At 42.0% G+C, this 17,570-nt stretch overlaps 1 pseudogene; it reads left to right on the top strand.

Moving 5' to 3' along the window:
- Nucleotides 1-4,597: 4,597 nt before the first annotated feature.
- Nucleotides 4,598-6,554, top strand: LOC118584457 (annotated as a pseudogene).
- Nucleotides 6,555-17,570: the final 11,016 nt, after the last annotated feature.

Raw genomic sequence — 17,570 nt, forward strand, 5'->3', positions numbered from 1 at the left:
TGCGTGCACACTAGTTCTTAGCTGGCTTTTTCTACACTTAGACAGTCCAGGGTCTCCTGGACTCGGGAACGGTATGACCCACAGTGGTCAGGTTTTCCCACTTCAATTAACTCAATCCCAATAAGCAGCAGAGACATTCCCAGGAGACCATGTCCTACGTGATTTTAGAGTATGTCAAGTTGACAATTAGTACCTGCTGTCACCTCACCTTACAGGATATTTCCTATCTACAAATTTCCTCCTATAACTGGTACTCTTATGTCTACCGTTAATGGAGTCTTAGCTGATGTTACCAGCTTGGAACTGTGCCACACCAACAGCACCCCTATAAAATCCTAGTCAGGAAAGAGTGTCAGGACACATGTGGAGAGCTCCTGCTGAAGCAAGCTTCCCTGTGTTCCTCTTTTTTATTTTAATGTCATCAGCAGTACCAGAAAGGACTCACCCTGTGAACTCATTGAGCTTTAGTGATCTCCTCAGAGACCTTGGCTCCAAATTTATCTCATTGGCAGTTAGAGCCTCAGATGTGAACCACAGGGACATATTGCGGTTCCTAACAAGGTCTCATCGTATAAAAGGTACTACTAAAGACACATGATAGCAAAAGGACTGGGAAAGGACATGACATTGAGGGAAAATTAATCAAAGTGTCTGAATAATGGCTCTGAAATGTAAGCAAGAGTAAAAAAAAAAGTTGCAAATGGACAATATAAAAATGGGCAGGTACAGAAAAAGAGCAGGAAGGAAGTTGAAGAAATAACAATTGTTTCTTTTAAATATATGATGGCTATTAATCTCCACAACCAAACTTAATGGACTGTAATGAAAAAAGTACCATGAAATTCATAGCCAGAACAACTGCATTATAAATGTTGAAAAGCAAATCTTGGGAGACAGAAGAAATAACTCTTCATTAAAAAGAAAGAGCCTGAGATCATCAGAAATTTCAAATCCCAGAAAACACTGGGCATATACATTCAAAACACTAGGAGAAGAAATTCACCCAAGAATCTCACAATGAGCAAAACTATCTTTTTAAAATGAAGATGGAATATCAACAAAGTAAAATTTTAGACAATATGTTGATAGACACCCTGCTTTAATAAAGTTCTTCTGAGTAAGATTTAGGGGTCTCACACAGTAATTAGTATCACCACAAAAGAGCATAACTAGAAATAATTCTGTAATTACAGAACAATGTGTATGTTCATTGCACCTCTTCTCTGTTACTAATTTGTCACATTATAAATCTGTCTTTGGGCCTATCTGATGATAGAAATACAGCACAAATGTTGTAGTGAAACATATCATTATTTTGCATGAATAATATATGCTAATAAAAAGCTAAAAGGGAAATAGAGTACATTTCCTAGTGCAGCCCAAAGGAGATGGGTGAGAACAATGGTATATTCATGTAAGAAAATGATACCAGTTGTTAACTCAGAGTCATAGGAACAAATGCAAAGAACCAGATAATTTCCCGGAAAGGGTTGCTGTAACAAACATTGTAACTCCATAGCTACTCCTTCCTTCTTTCATCTTTAGTTCATAGGCATAGCATGACATAAATAACTATGTAATATGGAGTGGAGTTTTGTGCAGAACACCACTGTTGAGAGAGGTGTAACACACAGAGAGGAGTCTTGTTTCCACACATGGGCTGGTGCTGCCCGCCTTTGCTTCTCAGATAATCCTCTCTGGAAACATGCTCACACACATACTCAGAGGTATGTGTCTCCTACATGATTCTAAATCCAGTTTAGTTTGACATTCAAGATTAACCATCACTATAATGTCCAGGAAATGTGGTATCAGCAGAGATGGGAATGCCAAAGGAAAAAACAAAACCTGTACACTAATTTTTTCCTTTACATAGTATTCTGAAATGTGTTTTGTGTCTTTAGGTAAGGAACTAAGTATTATTAAAGGAACGAAACTACTTGAACAACTAAAAGATCAACATGGTAAGAATAATAATTTTTCAAGTCATATATTTATGATTTACATTCTAACCTATAGTAACAATAGCTGTGTCATTGCATGAGCAACAGTTTTTGTGGATTCTCTCTTATAAAGAAATTCTAGTGTTTGTTATAAGTAGGCATAAGATAAATAATATGAATACTGAAACTGAGCCAATTAGAAATAGCCTATCCAAATCCAGTGCCAAATCAATCTTGGAGTGTCTGGAGAAAATCATCCTGATGCTTTTCCACTCACTTTCCACTTCTGGCTTAGAGTTCAAACATTGTGTTGAGCTTGAACAAGTAGGAAATCTTTCTGGTGAGTGTGCTCACCAGAGGTCTACAACACACAGGCCCTCTCACTGCCGCTTCCTTTTACCAGATTAAGTTGGTGAGAGTGGATGGTGCAGCCCTGAAGTGGATTTCTTCCTCTTGGCTATTATCAGTTCCAGATCATTGGTCTTAAATGGTGTTAGACACACTTCCTTTTGCTCCTAGAAAGACTTCAACTATGAACAGTTTTTAGAGTTGTTTCTGATTACTGTTCTCAGAGACTTGCCATGCCTGCCTCCTTGTAAGGACACGAGGAGAAGGTGGATCTTCAACACCGACCTCCATGCTGAGTCTGAAGTTTGCAATATAATCTTCCCATCCCAGTATATACACGTGTGCTGGGATGCAGGCTGACTGGCAAGGCATGGTTTCTGTAAATTTAAGTGTGAATGTTATACTCCCATGTCTTAATAAGCATAAATCAAACATATATTGTTAATCAATCAAATAAGACCTCTTGACCCGAAAGCTTACAACTGAGGGAAAGCTAGGATTGAAAACTGTCATTATTTGAAATACATGTTCAAGTTTTTTTTGTTTGTTTGTTTGATTTTTGGTTTTGGTTTGGTTGGTTTTTTTGTTGTTGTTGTTGTTAGTGGTGGTGGTGGTGGGGGGGGGGGGGTTTTTTTTGTTTTTTGTTTTTTGTGGGTTTTTTTTTTTTGAGACAGGGTTTCTCTGTGTAGCTTTGTGCCTTTCCTGGAACTCGCTTTGGAGACCAGGCTGGCCACAAACTCACAGAGATCCGCCTGCCTCTGCTTCCCAAGTGCTGGGATTAAAGGCATGCGCCACCACTGCCCGGCCAAACTTGTTTTGTTTTGTTTGTTTGTTTGTTTGTTTTGCCCTAGAAATACTGGATTTAATGAGCCATTTTTCAGTGTTTTTGTTTAGATATGGTTACTTTGGTCAATGGTTACTAATTAGATCCTTACCACTTTTGAGTGACAACCTCAGACACAGCAACAAAATGTGCCATTTAAGTCCATTCAATTTAAAATATTTGTCTTTCTTTGACATCTGCAAAACTACCCTACAAAAGTAACTCACAAAAGGGGGGGGGTATTTTAGCTTACTATTCAAAGAGAACTATTATATTGTGACAAGAAAGGCCTAACACCAAAGGTGAAAAGTCACTGATCACATGACAAGGAAGACATACCAAAGGTGAGAAGCCACTGATCACATGACAAGGAAGACATACCAAAGGTGAGAGGCCACTGATCACATTGCATGGGCGTTCAAGAGGCAGAAAGTAAACAAAAAAGCAGGGCTAGGCCATGCAACCTCAAGAGCCACTCTAAGGGACTTATGTAACCCAGTGAGCCTCCACCTCCTAAAGATTCCACAGCCTTCCAAAAGAGCACCCCCAGCGAGGGAGCAAGTGTTCAAACACAGGAGCTTGTGGGGACATTGCACTTTCAAATCACATTTGTTCAGACCATATTTCTGCTCAATTTATATTTATTTGTTAATTGTTAGAGGATAATAAAACCACTCCAAATTAAAAATTGAAAATTAGGAAGAGAAAAGATTTGGAAAGAGACTACTGACTGATATCAAAATGAATATTCTAAGTCAGAGTCAAACAGAGTTTGAATAAGGACTAAAATTAACAAAGATGCCTTTGTAGGATACAGGGCACAGGCAAAGACGAAAACATGACAAGATACTTTATAGAAATTGGAGTAACAGACAAGTGACCATTCATTAATATATGAAAAAAGTATTACAAATAAAGATCAGCACATAGAGCTTGAGGGTAATGTGTATATAATGCCATCATATCATTGGGTGACTTGTTAGCATTTGTTTTAGGCATGAGTTTATCTATAAAGAAAGATACTAGTCCAGGTAAGTGCCTGATAAAATCACTCATAGACAATCAAGGTAGAGAAAATATATTAACATGTGAGGTAAGTGGTTGCTTAGAAGATTTTTCATACTATGCAGTTTTTATTTACTTCAATGAAATATTTTAAAATTTGAGAGAGATAAAAAGATTGTATTACCTTAGGCTGGACAGTCTGTACACCACAGAAACATATTTCTCATAGAGGTGCTACTTCTTGGATCAGAAACCTCTCTTTCTGTGACCTCAAGTGCTGGAAGGAGCAAGCAGAGCCTTGGGGCCTCAGGGCAACACTCACAGCGATCGTGACTTGATAAGGACCTATGTCCAATACCATCACAAGATGATTCCGTGTCAACGTGCAAATGGGGACACAAGCATTCAGAGCACAGCAAAGATGCATGTTAACAATACAACATACAGCTCAAGGAGCAGCTCTGTTGCCACAGAGGCCGAGCGGCGAGGCCCCACTCCTGAAAGAACAGTAACTACCCCCGTGGCTCATCACCATGCCCTCCGACCTGGCCAAGAGGAAAGCAGCCCAAAAAAAAGGAAGCTGGCAAAGCTCAACAGCGGCTCAGAAAGGGACATGAGGAAAACGGAGACGCCGTCACAGAACCTCAGGTGGCAGAGGAGAAAAATGAGGAGGCCAATGGCAGAGAGACCACAGAAGTGGATCTGCTGACCAAGGAGCTAGAGGACTTTGAGATGAAGAAAGCTGCTGTTGGTGCTGTCACCAGCGTCCTGGCCTCTCACCCCAACAGTACTGACGTCCACATCATCAACCTCTCACTCACCTTTCATGGTCAAGAGCTGCTCAGTGACACCAAACTGGAACTAAACTCAGGCCATCGTTATGGCCTCTTTGGCTTAAATGGAATCGGAAAGTCCATGCTGCTCTCTGCTATTGGGTAACGTGAAGGGCCCATCCCCAAGCACATAGACATCTACCATCTGACTTGCGAGATGCCTCCTAGCAAAAAAACACACTTGCAGTGTGTGATCGAGGTGGACACAGAGCAGGCCATGCTGGAGAGGGAGGCTGAGCGGTTAGCTCATGAGGATGCGGAGTGTGAGAAGCTCATGGAACTCTATGAGTGGCTGGAAGAGCTGGATGCCGACTAAGCTGAGATGAGGGCCTCAAGGATCTTACACGGATTGGGTTTCACACCTGCCATGCAGCGCAAGAAGCTGAAAGACCTCAGTGGTGGCTGGCAGATGAGAGTTGCTCTTGCCAGAGACCTCTTTATTCGGCCCTTCATGCTGCTTCGGGATGAGCCTACCAACCACCTGGCCCTGGATGCTTGTGTGTGGCTGGAAGAAAAACTTAAGACTTTCAAGCACATCCTGGCCCTTGTGTCCCATTCCCAGGACTTTCTGAATGGGGTCTGGACCAATATCATCCACATGCACAACAAGAATCTCAAGTATGACATGAGTCATTATGATCAGTATGTGAAGTCATGGCTGGAGCTGGAGGAGAACCAGATGAAGAGGTTTCACTGGGAGCAGGACCAGATTGCACACCAAACATTGCCAGGTTTGGCCATGGCAGTGCCAAGCTGGCCCGGCAGGCTCAAAGCAAGGAGAAAACGCTACAGAAAATGACGGCATCAGGACTGACAGAAAGGGTTGTGAGTGACAAGAAGCTGTCGTTTTATTTCCCACCGTGTGGTAAAATCCCACCCCCTGTCATGATGGTGCAGAGCGTGAGCTTCAAGTACACAAAAGACAGGCCTTGCATCTACAATAATCTGGAACTTGGCATTGACCTTGACACACGAGTGGTTCTGGTGGGACCCAACGGTGCAGGGAAGTCCACCCTCCTGAAGCTGCTCACTGGAGAGCTTCTACCCACAGATGGAATGATCCAGAAGCATTCTCATGTCAAGATGGGGCGTTACTATCAGCATTTATGATGAAGTGTATCCAGAGATCATGGAGAAGGAGGAGATGAGGAAGATCATTGGGAGATACGGCCTCACTGGGAGACAGCAGGTGAGCCCAACCCAGAACCTGTCGGATGGGCAGAAGTGCCGAGTGTGTCTGGCCTGGCTGGCCTGGCAGAACCCTCACATGCTCTTTCTGGACGAGCCTACCAATCACCTGGACGTAGAGACCCTTGATGCACTGGCAGATGCCATCCGTGAGTTTGAGGGTGGTATGATGACAGTCAGCCTTGACTGCAGACTCATCCAGCAGGTTGTGCAGGAGCTCTGGGTCTGGGAGAAGCAGACAGTCACTAAGTGGCCTGGGGACATCATGGCTTACAAGGAGCACCTCAAATCCAAGCTGGTAGACAAGGAGCCCCAGCTCACCAAGAGGACCCACAACGTGTGAGCCCTCAGCCAGGCTTGGGTCAGGAATGCCACCTGGAGACTGCCAGCTGACACCTGACCAGCCACTCAGGACAGGACCCGGGGGCTGACTCTGCATTGCTGCAATACTGTCCCCCACCCCAGCCCACCCCCAGGCTCTCCCCTCAGCCTGCCTTCGCTGCATCTTATCTCCAGCTGGACAGCACCTGTCCGTTTCCCATCTTCCTTCCGTTTGGGTCTGTCTGTCTGAACTCGGCTGGCTGTTCCCTCCAGACCCTTGCTGGTTACCTTGTCCTGAGAGATGCAGCCAAGGGGCCCTGGGTTAACCCAAGGGCCCAAGCCCTGGTCTGGCCCTGGGAGGATTCAAGAGCCTCGCTTTATGGGTTTTGGTGATGTTGGAGGAATACTGCCAGCCCACCACCCCCATTCCTTATTGCTTCTGGTTTGGAGCCCTGGGCCAGGGCCATATAGTCCTGGTCAGTATTTTAATAATTATTTAACTGTAGATCTCTGTGTCATCTACAAAGGGTCCAATAAAGAGGAATCCACAGTCCCTCAAAAAAAAAAAAAAAAATACAACATACAGTATCCTTTCTGCACCGCCACCATCTCATTCTCTAGTTTCTCAGATGTTATTATATGCAGTGATAGGATCTACATGATGATGTTTTATGCAAGTATTTTCTAAAAATGTTGCCACAGCTTTTTGTTTTGTTTTCTATTCATTGTTGAATTTCCTATGTCCTGTTTTCCCTTGTCACTATTTCAAAATGCACTGCCCACATGAATCTTTCCTTCAAAACTCTCTCAACTAAAAGTTTTTCCTTTGTGTTTGGTCTCTATCATTTATTATTTACTCTTTTACGTCTTAGCAATATTTAGAAAAATATATTTAAATGCCATCTATTGAGATTAAATTACTTGGAGTAGACTTCTAAGCCAATTACACCCAAAATTACATTCAACTTAAAGTATCAAGCTATATCAAAGACTCTTCATACAAATAATTACATATGGATGGTTTCATGAAAACAATTTACATAATAAGCATAAATTTGCAGTGTTGGAACATCATCTCACTGTGCATAAAGTTTCTCTTTTCATTGAGTTACACATTTTTCTCAGCTTTCCCCTTTCCTAACAAATGAACGACAGCCTTAGCTATGACTTCTAAAATTTTCAACAGTAATGTATTCTCTCAGTGGTCTATCTTGTGGGCTTACAAAGTCTCTTACCATCCAGGTTTAGTTCAATATCTAGCCAATATTTCAAGATTATGAGCCTTGTAATCTCTGTGTCTCTGTCTCTCCCCTCTTCCCTCTTCCCTCTCCCTCCCTCCCTCTCTCTTCCTCTCTCTCTCTCTGCCATGTGTTTGACACAGGATCTTGCTAAGTTGTCCAGGCCATTATTAACTTGCTCTGAAGTCTAAACTGGCCTTGAATTTGTGATCATTCTGCTTCAGCCTCCTAATTTTCTGATGTCACTGGTCCAAACCACATGGCCTGCTCTGTTTGTCTCCCGTTCTGTGGTCACATGTATTACTTCTATGACGGTGTAATTCATAACAACAGAATCTAACAGCTGGTGGCTGTGTTTGGACCAAGAGATTCAGCAGCTCATGTGCAAAGCTTTTTTCTCTAAAACTAGCCTTCTAACTGTATCTGCCTGCGGATCAAATGTAGAATGAGCACGGTGGAGGGTGGGTACAGGTCCGAATTAAGAAAGATATTATCCCGGAACACAGTATAAAGACAAGAAAGAGAAAATGATGAAAGGCATTACAGAAACTGAAGTCATAGATGATGAACATTTGGTGAGGCATGGGAAAGAAAAATATGAATGAAAAAATACAGATGAGTACACAGAGTTTGGCACAAAATTTGTGAATACTCACAACCATCATGCAAATTTCCAAACTTTGTTTCAGATGTGGGCTTATTGAAAATCAAACCTCAAGAAAATATTACTGCCACCAAGTACCAGCAACCAAAGAAATTTCCAACAAAAGTGATCAATCTGTCACCCTTCTTGGCCAGTCAAGGTAAGAGAGCACACAAGAGAAGTAACAAGGTCCAACTGCCTGAAATAATTCACAAGTATGCCTTGTCGTTAATCCTTTTGCAACTTATGTTTTTATTTAACTGCTTTGTCGAGAACTCCCCAGTGCCTGAAAATGAAATGGCTTGTGTTTGTTCTTTCTGTTGACAGTGTAACATTTCATAGTTTAGAATGCTTCATTTGGCCACTAAAGGTCATTGAATTTTAAAGGCTATTGCCCCCAGTAAATATATTCACACACACACACACACACACACACACACACACACACACACACACACGGTAGTGCATTTATTTCTTTGGCGGAGAAAAAAACCCAGATTTGAGATTTCCTGTTAAAATATATACAAGTTCCTAATATTAAAAGATAATTGTAGTCTGGTTTTCTAAAGGGCTATGAAAATTAATATTGACAGCAGTAACAATTTTAGAGGGGAATGTTTTTGTCTGCATAACTATCTGTAACATTTCATCAGAGTGTCCAGCAGCCGGGTCATATGACAGTGCTATCCAGCATTTGTGGTACTGAGGTCCTTGTGCACCCTGGACAAGCTCTCAACCCTGAGCTACGCCCTAACCTCTTTGTGTGTTCTATTGTCCAGAAGCATAGTCTTTTCTATTTCTTCAGATTCCTTCAAAATTGTGTGCTCTACACCTAAGTCTTTAATCCACTTGGAGTTGATGGTTGTAACTGAGGAAAAAGTAAGGTGTTTGGTTTCACTCTTTCCCCAGAAACCCTCACCAACAGAAGACTGTCTCCACCATGTGATCTTAGCACTTCCTCTGGCTGCAGACATGTGGGGCTACTTCTCGGCCTAGAATTTGTTCCATCAGTTTGTGTGTTTGAATGACAAAATCATAGTCTTCTTTATTTCTAGAGCCCCTAATCATATTTTGAAGTCAGTTTAGTGTAGTTATCTCCAGATCTGTCTGGTTTGGTTTTCTTTTCTGTTGTTATTGTCATGTGCAGTTTGGGGAATTTGTTTTGCTTTTTGAGACAAGATCTCAAGTGGCCCATGTGCATTGCACTTAACCGTAGCCAGGACTGGCCTTGAATTCCTGATCTTGTTCCACAGTCTTCCAAGTGCAGGGGCTTCAGGTGTCCCCACCTCGTCTGGCTTACAGCATTGTTCCTTTTGCTCAAGATTCCTTCAGTTATTTGGGGTCTTCTGTGCCTCTGTGTGAAGTTTTAGGATTACCCTTCTAGTCATGTGCTCCCACAAAACACACTGATACTTGGATGCTCTTCCAGTTTGCTTTGCTATTGCTGTGATAAACCTGGTCACGGGGTTTATCAAAAGGACTTTTGCCGGGTGATGGTGGTGCACACCTTTAACCCCAGCACTTGGGAGGCAGAGGCAGGTGGATCTCTGTGAGTTCAAGGCCAGCCTGGTCCACAGAGTGAGTTCCAGGACAGGCTCCAAAGCTACACAAAGAAGTCTTGTCTTGAAAAACAAATTTAAAAGGACTTTAGAGGAGACTAGGGTTTATTTGGCTTCCACTTCCAGAACACAAATCATTATTGAGGGAAGTCAGGGTAGAAACATGAAGCAGAAAGAATGGTTGCTGCTTACTGGCTTGATCAGGCCAGCCAAGCTGGGTGCCTCAGTGGTTAGGGTAGTCCCACAATGGCTGTCTCATGGGGGGTTTTATTTGACATACTGAGTTTAATTTCCAGCATCATGTCACTTTTGTTTGTCTCTCATTTTTCTTTTTAAGTAGAGATGAAATTTACCAAAAGACAGGTTTTTCATACAAGGGCCATCTCATGTGCAGACGAGAGCACTCAGGGCACCTTCCCCGTTCCTTGACTATGTCAGAAGTTCTGCCTTCTTCTGTGATATCCCTTAGCCCCAAGAGCAAAAGGCATCCTTTAAGTTGTTTAAATATATTTTTTGAATTCTGTGAAAAGTTGTCTATTAACTCTCTTCTTGGACAATTTTCTACATGTATAGAAGTTGTCTATTGACTCTCTGCTCGGACAATTTTCTACATGTATAGAAAGCACTGATTACTCTCACCCATACCCTGCCATGCCCCTTCCCATCTCCATCGACTGCTGTCCTCCCTACAAGTCTCTTAGCTCAGTTTCTGTCTCCTTGTTTTGTCTCATGGTCCACTGGGTTTAACCAGAGCCTGCTGAGCTCCCCAGTAATGAGGGGTGTATCTGATTAAGCCTGTCCCCCTTAAGTGTCTGACTATTGGTGGCCCTCATTTTGTGCAGACCCAGTACCAGCAACTACAACTTAATTACAAAAACAACAACAACAACAACAACAACGAAACATTATTCTTAACTATTATTCTCTTGTTTCTTTAGAACCATATCCCTGGGCAACAACAAATTCTCCTTATTTCCAGAAGGCTTGCCCTTATTGGGTATCACAGGAACAGACTCTTACCATTCCCTAAAACTCTCCTCTGCAGTGTGTGTCTTTATATTCTTAATTGAGTTAATGAGCTCCAAATATCTTTAATTATCTACATTCCTTTAACTTCATTTTTATTGGCACCTAATTTTCAGTGACCATTAGAAGCATCTATAAATGTGATGTATCTTATAGCTAACCATCTAAATTTTTCTAGAAGAAAACATGGAAAGCACTCCATATTCGGATGAAATCCAAAGATCACTTTATAGGAAATCTAGGGGAAGTTCAGGCATCCCTGCAACCTTTCAGCAGATGATAAACAGCAGAAAGACTGCAGGTAATGTTTAATAATGTCTGTGTGCAACAGGATTATTTTACTGAAAACTTTGCTTATATGGGCATGATCAAGCATATTAGCTTTAATTGAAACAGAATTTAGCCAAATACAAGTGGGCATGCACCAAACTCTGTTCAGCTAACAACACTCATTCTGAAGGAGAGGGGCACCCCTGCCACATCTCCTCCTTACTCATAATGGTGAAGTTGGATCTCCATTTCCTTCCCAGAGGTTTTATTTCTTGCTCAGCATGGTAGCTCCCGAAGAGGATTAGGATAAGCCCATAATCCTCTTCCTTTCACATACACATCCCTCTTTGTGGCAGTCCCAGGCAAAGTGTGCTACAGAAAAGTTGAACAGAAGAGGTGGGAAGACAAACAGCAGTATGGCCCCCTTTCCTTGTCATTTCACAACCATTTCCTCCGCCATCTGATGCCATTAATATCTAAGGCTGTGTGAGCTACTGCAGAAGCGTTTTGGGATTGCCCTGCATGCATCGAACTCCTTTATAACACGAATGAGTTTTCTTTGGTGTACTGTGCACCCTAATACCTAAAAGAAATACATATACAATAAAATTTCCTGAAAAACAAAAGCAACAAGGAAAAAGTTGACAGGGCTGCTATTTTTATTACATCACTTTTTGCTACAAGCACATGCAGAGGATATTTAGCAATAAAAAGTGTGGGCTTGCTCCCCAGCAAAGGAAAGAGGACTACAAGTAAAGGAAATGTGGCCTCTTTTCTTCCTCTGTGAGCTAGAAGGAATTGATCAGGAATTATATCAGATGGCTGGGGACAATTAAAAACAATAAGCAAAGTCCTAGGATCCAGAAGACGGGGGAAAAAATGAGAAGTAAGACAGGTGTTTCCTCAGTGCCACACCCTCACATGTCCGGGCTGCTCCAGCCTGTACCTTTCAGACAAATGGAATTGCTGCTGGGTTGGGCTGCTGCTCCCCATCACCTATAGTGCAGCTCCCCATCACCTACAGTGCAGCTCCCCATCACCTACAGTGCTGCTCCCATCACCTACAGTGCAGCTCCCCATCACCTACAGTGCTGCTCCCATCACCTACAGTGCAGCTCCCATCACCTACAGTGCAGCTTCACATCACCTACAGTGCTGCTCCCCATCACCTACAGTGCTGCTCCCCATCACCTACAGTGCTGCTCCCATCACCTACAGTGCTGCTCCCCATCACCTACAGTGCTGCTCCCATCACCTACAGTGTTGCTCCCATCACCTACAGTGCTGCTCCCCATTGATTCACCCCGAGCTTTACCTCTAACTTGGGTCTCCTGCTCTTAGCCAAAGCTTTTCGGGGCCTGGCTAGAACATTCTGGGCTAGATGTAAAATGTCAGACTTAGGCTCATGCATGTTCTGAATTGTTCCTCAGTTGGGGGTGCCATTTTCTAAAGGTATGGAACCTTCAGGAAGTAAACTCTGTTATGGCACATGTCAAACAATGAAGGTATTAAATATCAGTGGTAACACTGCCAAGACAAAAACAGACAAAAAGACAAAAAAAATCATATTGTCTGAATATTATTGACTTTCCTGTGGCTGGAACCAAATTACTTGGAAAGAAACAATGTAAGCTAGGAAAGGTTTGTTTTGACTGGTGTATCAGTCCACCATGGCAAGGAAGACATAGCCAAGAAGCTCCATCACCATCCAGAGCAGAGCGAAGAACTGCTCTGATTGGAGCAGAAAGGAAGCAGAGAGCAGCACCAGAATAGGAACTGGGTTTTTACCTTCAAAGGCCTACTCTAGAGGCCAACTTCTGCTAGCTAGGTACCACACTGAAGGACTCAATAGTCTCCTAAATTGGCACCATCACCCAGGTAATAGGTATTAAAGCCATGAACCAGTGAGTGGTGTTCATTTCAGACTTAACATTCTATTCTAAGCCTTCCAGAGACTCACGGCCATCCTATAATGAAAAAAGCATTTAGTAAATCTGAACTATCTCCATAGACTAATAAACAATTACAAAGTCATTCAGAAATCTTCCAAGATGCAGGTCAGACCTCTCACAGAGAGCACCTGTAGAGCCAAAGAGCACGTTACAGCCTTTCAACATAAAATGGCATGGAATAAACATTGCTGTTGCTGAAGAAGAGAGGAAAGCAAGTCCAAAACCCAACAGGCCAAACCCCAAATCCTGCAGCCACATGTCCTACATCCTAGCAAATAGTGCCATCACCTGAGTGAGCCCCAACAGGCCAAACAGCCAAGCCCAAGTGCCTTGTCACTTCCAATACACTTGACTTCTCCGTCAGAATATACACCATCTACTAAGAATGTATACCATCCATTCAAATTATGTACAACCTACTCATAATACAGGCCACTTCTTCAGAATGCACACCTTCTAATCAGAATGTGCACCATCCACTCCAAGCATGCGGCACCAACTAAGAATGCGCACCAGCCCCTCTGAATATCATCCATTCAGAATATACACCACATATCTCTTATCTCCCTGGTTAGAAAGAACTCACATGCTCTTGCTGTGTCTAGAATGGAAATGATGAGAAGCTAAATCATTTTCTACCAGAGTGCTAGACATTCGATCTAGAAGCCAATGAGAGGCAGGGCATTTTTCATGCAGACAGTGGCCATAACCAATGGAAGACTTGACTATGGAAACTCAGCATTTTCATATCATTGTTGCCCATTAACACTGACAAACTATTATCTAACTGCAAATATTCTGCTTCCTTATTTCAGGATTCGCCCTCAAATAAAGTCAAACATTTTCATTGTACCTGTTTCATTACAATGTTAAAAACACGTACTTAACAGTATTCATTATCCCTCTCTGCATTGCCACCCTCTTTGTAAAAACTATTCTGCCTAGAGCTAAAATCCCATCTATAATGCAGAACTCATTGACCAATGGGATTGTATATTATGCTATGGTTTTAAAGATGTTCTTCTGGTGTTTTTATGTAACATTTCTTGTTTTTACAATGTGCATAGAATAATGCTTGCATCAAATTCACTGCTTAGGTCAGGTGGACCCCCAGATTTTCAGTGCCGAGCATCTCAGGTGCCAAGGTGCCCCCCCCACCTCCAAAAGACAGTTTTATTTCGTCTTGAGTTTCCTGATTTACACTCTTACAATGCAGTTATTTTGTGTTTTATCTAAATTTATAAGAAAAAAAAGAAGTTGTGCATTAGCTGGGGTTTATTTTATGTTTTCAAAAGTTAAAATTGGTTTACTTCTTGTGTAACTGTATGACATCATTTTTCAGGGGATCCAAAACCAAAAAGTTCATCCAAGGAACAAACTGAACTCGAAAATCAGCTGCATATTTCAATCACATCTTCAAAAAAATATGTACATAAAGGTAAAAAAAAAATAAGACAGATACATGCAATTAAATTCTAGTCTATTCCCACTGTTTCTATTCACCAGAATTCTCAGTCCTGTGGCCCCATCCAACAAAGAACCATACAAGGCCAACATATGGTCCCCATGCTTTTTTGTGAATAGACACAAGTGTGCATGGCTTGGTGGTTTTGTACTGTTATAGAATCCTGGGAATAGACAGTCCTTACCTCTACACCAGGTTGAACTGATGGATTTCCATCTTTCTGCCTGATGTTCTAAATGTTAGTATGTCATTGTGTATCCCATGGTTCATTTTCTAATGATGTTTATTTATTAGGGCTGTAATAAACACTGCAATCACTATCATTTCATACATTTTTCCTATGCTGCTTGTGTTGATGTTTCTGTAAACTTGAGTGAGTAGAGCTGGGGGCATGGCTCAGCTCACAGGGTAATGTTCACCGCACAAGCATGAGGACCTGATTTCAGATCTCCCTAACCCACAAAAAGCAGGTTGTAGTGGCATACATCTGCAACCCCAGAGCAAGTATAGACCCTGGAGTCTCCTTTGCCAGTTAATCTGCCAAATGGTGAGCTCCAGGTTCAGTGAGAGACTCTACCTCCAAAGATAAGGAGGACAGTGACAAAAGAAGACACTCAACACTGACCTATATCCTCCATAGAGCACACTCAGGGATGCATACTAGCATGCAGATACATGTGCATGTACACACATACACACACCACAGAAGCACACACACACAAAGTAAAATAAATAAAATTAAGTATAATGGTATTGTTGGATTAAGTGTTTACATGGCTTTAATTAAAAGAGATATTGCTAAATACTTTGAAAATATTTATTGATCATTAATAGTTTTGCCAGTAAATCCAGGAAAAATACATTACCTTATATGTTAGTTGGCACTAGACATTTTATGGATTAAAAATATTGACAATATAAAATTATGTTATTTTGATGTCAATACAACAAAACATTATCTAAAGACTGAAAACTGCTTAGAATTCCAAAAATATTTTAGAGAAACAGAAAGGGCCATCTTTAAATTTATGTGTAATATCCAGAGACCATAATATTCTAAATCTAAAAAAAAAAAAAAGAACAGAATAGGAGGAGTCAATTTATAATTCCCAAGTATTCTTCCAGGCTACAGGAATGGAGACATTAAGGTTCATATAGATGAGACCCAAGCCAGTGAAATAGACCAGAGATCCCAAAATTAAGCTCTCACCTACATGGTCAAGGTTACCAAGACTTCTCAATGGAGGAACTGGGCAAGGGCATCATCACAGACATTACCCCTGAGGAGGGATTCAAATAGTAAGCAGACACTAAAAAAGATGGTAGGCACCACTGATCTTTAGAGCTAACTCCGTGGAGAGTCAGTGGTAGAACCCCGAACACCCACTAAATAGCTATTATCAGGAAGGGAAGGAAAAACAGAAGTGAGAGAATGTGAAAAGATCATCCTAGGGGCACAGGCCTGCAATTCCAGCAGCTTCAGAGACTGAGACAAGGATGGCTTGTTGAGGGTCAGCTAAGACAATTTAGTGAAACATTATCCCAAGATAAAGACAAATAATATAAAATGTGGGATGGCCATGGCTGTAGCTCAGTAGTGTCACACTTCCTTACCATGATGAGAAGAAGAAGAAAGGGGAAATAGAACAAGTATTGACTGAGATGTCTAAAATTGGGACCAGGATCCCATGGTGTCACTCTAAGCTCCAGCAGGCTTGAACAGCCAGCCTTCCCTCTACGTTTGCAGCAGGGGTGGTCCCTCATTCTCAGTGACCCTTTTCTACATTTTGACCCTTTGATCAGAGAGAAAGGATAGTGGTCTCCTGTGTGTATTGGATGGAAACAATGTGAGGATAAGTGTTTTCTACCAGAGCATCCAACTTTGGATCTGAGGGAGAGCAGCAGGTGCACATTGTTCACACAGACACTCACTTTAGTGAGTGGAAGAACAGAATGGTTCATTTTGTGCAAGAAATATATTATCGATATAAAAACACTCCTGCTGGCCAGATTCTGCTTTTTAATTCCAGCATTTGTTTTCAAGTGGGTAAACATTGAAACTATTTTCATTATTATATTTTGGATTTTCTTTTGTTTGGGGGTTTTAATTTTGGGGAAGAGGTTTGAAAACAGTCTTGTATAGATCAAGCAGGCCTCAAAATCCTTATGTAGCTGACAATGACCTTAAATGTCTGACCTCTCTGCATCCACCTCCTGAGTGCTGAGAATATAAACTATGTACCGTCATGCCTGGTATTCATTGTGCAAGGGATTGAACTCAGGGATTTATGGGTAGTAGGCAAGTATTCCACCAACTGAACAATATCTTCAGCCCTCCAATTTTATTATTTATTATTTGAGACAAGATCTTGCTATGTACAGCAAGGCTGGCATCAAATTCACTATTTGGGCCAACCTGGTCGCCAAACTCCAGTTATCTGCATCAGCCTCCCATGTGGCAGAAACAGGAGTAGACACGTGCCAACACACTTAACTCTCTTCTCCCCTTTTCCTGACCTATGCAGACGTACTGTGGTGATATTTTACTTGTACTGAAATGTGATTTTATTTGTATATTAATAAAATTGCCTTGGGGTCAGAGCAAGCCATAGCAGAAGCTGGGCGGTGGTGGTTGCATGCCTTTAATCCCAGCACTTGGGAGGCAGAGCTAGGTGGATCTCTGTGTGTTCAAGGATACAGCCAGCATGGCAGACACACTCCTTTAATCTCAATACCAACCATAGAAGACCTGGAGGTCTGTACAGACAGGCAGTGACCAGGAGGTCATGTGGTTGGGTTTACAACCAATGAGAAGGCAGAACAGAAAGTCAATAAAAAAGACAGGACACAGGAAGTAGGTCTCTTGTGGAGAGGAAAGACAGAGCAGCAGTAAAGGGTAAGGTTTTCAGCTCTCAGCTACTGCTCTGACCTCTTGGCTTTTAACTCTGCAATTGGC

This window comes from Onychomys torridus, chromosome 5, assembly GCF_903995425.1.
Source record: "Onychomys torridus chromosome 5, mOncTor1.1, whole genome shotgun sequence".
NCBI lineage: Eukaryota > Metazoa > Chordata > Mammalia > Rodentia > Cricetidae > Onychomys > Onychomys torridus.